This window comes from Etheostoma spectabile, chromosome 13, assembly GCF_008692095.1.
Source record: "Etheostoma spectabile isolate EspeVRDwgs_2016 chromosome 13, UIUC_Espe_1.0, whole genome shotgun sequence".
NCBI lineage: Eukaryota > Metazoa > Chordata > Actinopteri > Perciformes > Percidae > Etheostoma > Etheostoma spectabile.
Window position 1 is genome coordinate 26953701 of NC_045745.1, and position 6819 is coordinate 26960519.

The 6819-nt window shown below is 39.5% G+C and overlaps 2 pseudogenes; both read left to right on the plus strand.

Moving 5' to 3' along the window:
* The first annotated feature begins 1716 nt into the window (after positions 1-1716).
* Positions 1717-2817, plus strand: LOC116700902 (olfactory receptor 52B6-like; annotated as a pseudogene).
* Positions 2818-5034: 2217 nt separating this feature from the next.
* LOC116700627 (olfactory receptor 142-like) lies at positions 5035-6394 on the plus strand (annotated as a pseudogene).
* Positions 6395-6819: the final 425 nt, after the last annotated feature.

A 6819-nucleotide genomic window follows, 5' to 3' on the forward strand; every position in this document is an offset into this window, starting at 1 on the left:
AAAGTGTAACATTTAGAACAAATTAGACTAAAACAAAACTGCAAAATAAGAGATTTTAAACACAAGGTTGAAGGTTACACAGTACAAATAAGCATAGAACCATCACTTTTCACACCACACTTTTCTTTCTGCTAAAGACTCAGGCATGAATGTTTAGAGGTTATTTTAGTGGATTACGGTAGCTTAAATCCATATGTGATATGCAGCATAGTGCAGTCTGAAAACACAACTGCCTTGCTCAGTCCTCTAGTCTAGAGGCCTTGTCTCAGCTGAACGGAAAGATAGTCCAGAAACCAGTTCTGGGTCAGCTCCTCGTGATGGGAATCCTTAATGGCATCATTGGAGGAATTCAGGTTTATTTCCATCTGTGGTGCATTCTTGGGTATGGCTGCTGTGCGACCCTTTAACTAAACTATTTGTTTGTCCCAAATTAAGCTTTCTGACTTCCCTCTCACACAGGTGTTTGGGAAAAGATGCGTTGATTGTGTCTTATGTGTGCTTTAACATGTTTTGGAGAAAGCATAGCCTCCTCTCCTAGAGTAAGGCTGCTGCAGCGGCCCTCTTTGAGTCTGGCCTAATGTCTGTCTACAGTTTGTCTGATTGGTCTGTGGTCAGTTTTGGGTACTCCTACTTTCAGTAAAAACAATTGGCTCTTTGATAGGCTAGTGGAGGTAGAGTTGTTGTTTTTTGTTGTTGTTGTTTTTTAATTAAACACTAAAATTGGTATTTCGCCTATAGTAGCATCAGAAAAGTGTAACGGGCTCCGTGTAATGGCTACTTAGCTCACATACACAAACACCGGCGAGGTGAACTACTGCAGGCTACACCGGGCACTTTGCTGATGATAGCAAACTTCAAAGAACTGCTATCTTCCAAATGTTTTAGTTAAGTCAAGATGACAAAACATCTATGGTGAACATGTGAACAAAGCAAGTATAATCCCAAAGGTCCAAAGCTACATGATGCTTTGAGGGATTTGTAAAGCCTCATGTCAAAAACATTAGGCCTGATGCGATACTTTTGTATGTTATGTATAGTGCGAAAGGGACCATATAGGGACTTGTAAACTGCAGATATTTCATTCATACACAGTATGTTAATCATTCACACCCTTTCCAAAGATGTCTAAATCAATATTGTTTGATTTTAGTGTTTATAACCTCATGTTCACATGTTTGCTATTTTGAAGGAGTTCAAAATAAGTAACACACTTTGGTAGTCGTGGTTACAAGAAACACATGATGAAAAACTGTGAAAAACCCACCACTGGTCCACATGAAGTAATGTTAAAAGGCCACCCAAGCCTTAAGCAACACACGGTGGTGGAGAGGATGGCCACACAGGTGACTGTAGTTTTAAATGTGTTTTAAATGTTTCTGTACTCTGAACCATTAACATATTAATGTATGAAATAAACATGCTTTATCACTGAAAAATCCTTGCTTGCCTGGGTGACATAGACTCAAATTTTTCATAAAACCATACATGTTGGTGTACATTCTATGTGATATTTGGTACCATTCGGCCATATTACAAGATAAGATAAGATCATCTTTACTGATCCCACATCGGGGGATACAGCAGCTCAAGAGTTTAGAAAAGCAAATAAAATAAAGATAAACAATAAAACTGAAATATAGTGAATGTCATAACACATTTCTATTTTGGCAAGTGAAATTGTGTCAAACTCAGTCTTTTTCTCTTCAGAACTGAAACATGGAGAACAGAACGACACTAACGTTCACAATGACTGCATACACTGGCATGGAAAACTACAAACATGGGCTGTTAAGTGTGTTCCTCCTGCTGTATATTACTATAGTTTTGAATTCCCTGATAATTTCTATCATACACCAAAACATATGTTTGCATCAACTTATGAATGTGCTCATATCTGAGACACATAAAATGCCTGTGAAGTGGTGAAGTCTATTTCCTACGCACATGCGCAAGTGCTGAGTTTTGTGCGTTAGCTGCACAGACCGTATATATATTTAATATATATACAGTCGATGGTTAGCTGTCATGGGATACAACAGATATGCTGCCATATGTTGCCCACTACATTACCCCAGCATCGTGTCTTGTTCAAAGACAGGGAAGCTTGTTGCATTGCATCCCTGTGTGAACATGGATCTGGTCAAAAATGAATGGTCAAATGCAGCGGTGGGACTTACTTACACATTCTGTTTCTTGTTGTGCCTCAGGTAGTGTTGTTTCCTCGCATAAATATCAAGAATGTGATTTAATTTAATCTGTTTATTGATCCCCAATGGGGAAATTACAATTTACACTCTGTGTCCACAATTTGTTAGTTATCGCACACAGTCCTGAACTACACACACACACACACAGAACCTGTACATGCACTAATGGAGAGATGTCAGAGTGAGTGAGCTGCCAGCCGAACCAGCACTCTGAGCGGTTGGAGGGGATACGGCACCTTGCTGAAGAGCACCTGGCAGTGCCCAGGAGGTGAAGTGGTATCTCTCCAGCCACCAATCCACACTCCATACTGTTTGGTCCATACGGGGACTTGAACCAGTGACCCTCCAGTTCCCAACCCAACTCCCTACGGACTGAGCTGCCTACACCCCATGTAGGAAACGATCAAGAGAGTCCCAGAGAAATGCTCTTAAAACACGTATCCCACATGTATTTTCTTTGTTAAACTACACGATAGATTCTCTTTTTGAAATTATCCAAACTAGATTTAACATATATTTATACTTTGTCATCATTCCATCAATATTCCACCCGGTGTTGTATGGACTCGGTACACAAACAATGAGAGTTAAAATCCTGTTTGGTAGATGAAAAATCCTGCCAAGACATTTGGTAAAGGCAGTGATTGCAGACCTGACACAAAGAGGTGGAATCACTATTTCATCACATACCCTCATTTGCAATGATCAACAATCATCATTAAAAGGTTATATAAGTTAACCTGTAACATCGCAGTTGAGGGCTTGGTCTGCCAAACTACAGTTTTAATCCTTTAAATCATTGTTATGCAAGTTTAATGTGTTCAGCACAAGGCATGTTTTTGGTTTTAAACTGTATGCATACCTTATTAATATTGGTACTTAACCGCATGTCCTGTAGTTGCATCATTCAGACTAATTGCAAAGCCTCAGACATTTTCAATTAAGCATTCAGGTCCAGGAAGTTGAACACAGGCTCATGCACAGCTGTTATGTATCAGCTACAGCTGAGTTTCCAAGTTTGTTGCATGGTTTTGCTCTGAACGCGTCTGAACAGAATGCAGTAGCCTTTACAGCAGCTGCAGCCGTCTCAGACACCATATCACATTAACTGAAGGGCAGCTCATGGCTGTTTTCTGACTGTCTAACATTACTCACATTATAAAATAACTAATGAAGCAACAATGAACTGTGCAGGTAAAAGGTGATTCAGAGCCAAGTCGATTGGCAACGGAAATTCAACCGACAGTGAGGGAAGAGAAAAAACACATTGTAAAAAATTATTTAAGAAGACTAGTAAATACCCCAATTTATTTAATCCAATAACTCACCTGGATAATACCTAAATGATACGTTAAGAATATCTATCAACAATTTACAGAACTTGAATTGGATTCAAAGAGATTAAATGATTTATAGTGTAATGATTTGTGGAGTAACCCTGGGTAACAATCAATCACAAAAGGAACAAAGTCTACAGCATATTACATATTTTCCTGTAATGTAAGACCTGAGCATGTGGAGCGGGTCAAAGTAATGACAGTGAGTGAAAGGAAGATGGAATTGAAGACTGACTGGAAAGGAGGGTTTCAGCTTGTTTGGGATGACTTTCTGGGCAGTATTATAGAAAAGCTGAAGGGTTATTATCCTGTGAAGAAAGCAGTAATCTCTCACCTCTGTGCCCAGAGTGTCGTGCAGCACACTGCATCAGTGGATGGAGGGGCATCCTGCCACGGTCTAAATCTGATATGACACAACTGTTTGGGTGTGTGAGTGGTTATGAAGTGAAGATAATGGGTAGACGTTCAGTCTAGGTGCTAGTTCTGGGTTTATCACTAGGTTCACTCAGGTGTATTGGCCAGAACACCACTTAAGGCCACTTATTCCGGAGTGTGAAATGAAGAGCTGAGAGGTAGTTCTCATTCTGGTTATTTCTTTTTTTCTTTTTTCAATTGGGAGGATAATTCTGAGTGTGGTTTACTCTTAAGTAAAGTGCCGCTAACAACTGCAATCCAACTGACCGACTAACTCTTTCATACTGCTTGTGAACTGTGTGACATCAACTATAATATACAAACCAGCATGCACTTTGGCTACCTTGTTACAAGCACTGAATAAAACAGGAGTAAACGTGAAACATGAAGCAGAATATGGTCAACTGTACTAAATAACTTTGGGGCCTTTTCTACAGGTTAAGTTAATAACTTGTGTTAAGTTTGTACGGTGTGTGTGTAGTTCTTAACATGTTTAACCAAGCTGTACATACTTTTTCATTTACAATTTGTGCTTTTTTTGCAGTAGGCCTATTGCAAATGAAGCCCTTTTTCTGAAAATCTACCTGTGACTCCTCGTGCCTGCCAAATTGCCGTAGAGTTTGGTTTGGTGTAGTACAGCTAACTTATTTGTCTTGGTTTAGTTTGGTACATCTTATCCTATACCCTTTTTCCATTGGCCAAAAAACTCACTCACAACCGCTAACATCTGGCTATGGTCATCAGTGAGAAAGGGTATGATCGTTTTTTTAGTACATGTTCAGTGCAAGTGTGTTTTACACGTCAAACTGTATTCACTTCAAGTGAAAAACTTATTGAACTCTATAAAACCGATCACTCTTTTGTGAATTAGCGAGGGAACCCGGGAAAAAGCTTAATGGCAAAACATTCTTATTAGCAGCCAGTGTTTAACATCCCTTTGGAAGCAATTAGGAAGTGTTTTATAATGAGAGTAAGACCGTACCTGACCTGTGGACAATACCTGGAGACTAGGCTGTAGGACTTTGCTGTATAGTGATGCAACTTGTGTAAACACATTGTCAATATTGTTGGCTGATTGGTTAAAAAAATGACAGGAACATTATAAAAGTAGCATGAAGGTGAAACTTACTTCATCTGTGTGAAGGTGAAACATTGCACTGCATTTTCAGGATTACCCAGATGCCTTTAAATATGAATTTCTCTGACGTGACATATTTTTATCTATCTGATTACCATGGAATTGAGGACATTAAACCAATGTACTTCAGCATCTTTTTGATTATATACATGACCATTGTTGCTGAAAATGTTGTGTTAATCGGACTGGTGTATTGTGAAAAAACCCTGCATGAACCAATGTACTTTTTGCTGTGTAACTTGGCTGTGAATGGCCTGTATGGAAGCACTGCCTTACTGCCAGCCGTACTGAGCAACCTGCTGTCACACTCCTATGAGATATCTTTACCGTTTTGTCAGACACAGATCTTTGCCTTACACACATATGGCATCATTGAATTCACAATTCTAGCAGCTATGAGCTATGACAGGTATGTGGCCATTTGCTATCCACTGCTTTATCATTCGATCATGTCACAGAGAGTTGTTAAACTCATTGCTTTCACGTGGCTGTATCCCATGCTGGCATTTGTCATTGTTTTAATTTTCACTCTTCGGCTGCGGTTTTGTGGTAGGGCCATAGAGAAGGTGTATTGTATGAATTACCTGCTGGTGAAACTTGCCTGTACAGATACATCTATTGATAACATAGTTGGCCTGCTTTCTGTAGTTCTGTATACACTTCCATAGATCATCATGATCTGTTATTCATATGCACACATTCTGAAGATATGTGTGCTGTCATTCAGCAAATCCAAGCACAAAGCCCTCCGGACTTGCATCCCACACCTGCTCGCAACAACGAACTACTCCATCGGGTGCGTTTTGGAAATAGCACAAAGTCGATTCAACATCAGTCACCTGCCTTACAAAAGCAAGTTGTTTTTATCCCTGTACTTTTTGATATTCCCACCCATTCTTAATCCGGTAATCTACGGTTTGAGTATTCAAATCCTAAGGACACGACTGTTTAAGATTTTTCGCAGAAAAAGCAGGCAGGTAACAAATCATGTCGCCAGGAGGCGGTTGGGGTGGTGACTGCAAATTGCGTTCTGCATGGTGCTGGGAGGACTGAGGCCTCTGGAAACACATGAGCAACCGAATCCCTTGTCTCTCCATGTTGTTTTATAAAGTCTGCTCATCTCATTTTCGAAAACGAAACGAAAGATATTTTTTTATTTATTTGATCAGTTATGCCAGGTGGGATTCTGGGAGTATTAGCAGACTGAAGCTCGGGCTTTGTGCAAGTATTGGAAATAAGTCCGTTTGTCTGTGATTCCTGTGATTGTAATACAGGAATGCTGTAGAGACATATGTCTCAGCATTCAATTTATTAGGGTTGAAACCACAAATGGTAAAACCCTTCTATGTTTGTCTGTTATTATTATTATTATTATTATTATTATTATTATTATTATTATTATTATTATTATTATTATTATTATTACTAGTTGTCTTACGCGCCGGCTCAAATTCCCGTGAGCTGGAATGAGCTAGAAACATGAAACTTGGGGGAATAACTGGAAATGATGTGCATGTGCTTCTGTAGAAATATGAACCACATCGGCCACATGGTGGCGCTGTAATTAAGGCTTTAAAATGCAAACGTTGAAAGGCCACGTCCCCCACACCGTTAGTCCGATTGACTTGTAATTTGTAAACAGGTGCAGCTTAATGTGCTATAACTGCAAACTGGAGGCGATATAACGCAAATCAGGCTATAAATGACTAAATGTTTGGCCAAT